Here is a 293-nt window from a genome sequence, read left to right on the forward strand (position 1 = left end):
TACTTACGTATAAACCCATTACGCGTTTTCTTCGCTTATTGAGTTAATCCAAGAGATATAATGAGAACACAGGCATTCTAATAAGAAACAACAAAACCACATTAAAGAATGTAGTAAACAGCAGGTGAGGTAAAATGAGAAGCTGAAGATAACGCTATGAAAATAAAAGTTATAATTGCAATCATGATAAGAACGAGATGAAGTAAACTAACTCAGTTAAATAAAATAAAAAAAAATTGATAAACAAATGCAGTATTTAAAGCAAACGGAGAAGCAGAAGAACACAGAATGGA

This window comes from Penaeus monodon, chromosome 19 (genome assembly GCF_015228065.2).
Source record: "Penaeus monodon isolate SGIC_2016 chromosome 19, NSTDA_Pmon_1, whole genome shotgun sequence".
Taxonomy (NCBI): Eukaryota; Metazoa; Arthropoda; class Malacostraca; order Decapoda; family Penaeidae; genus Penaeus; species Penaeus monodon.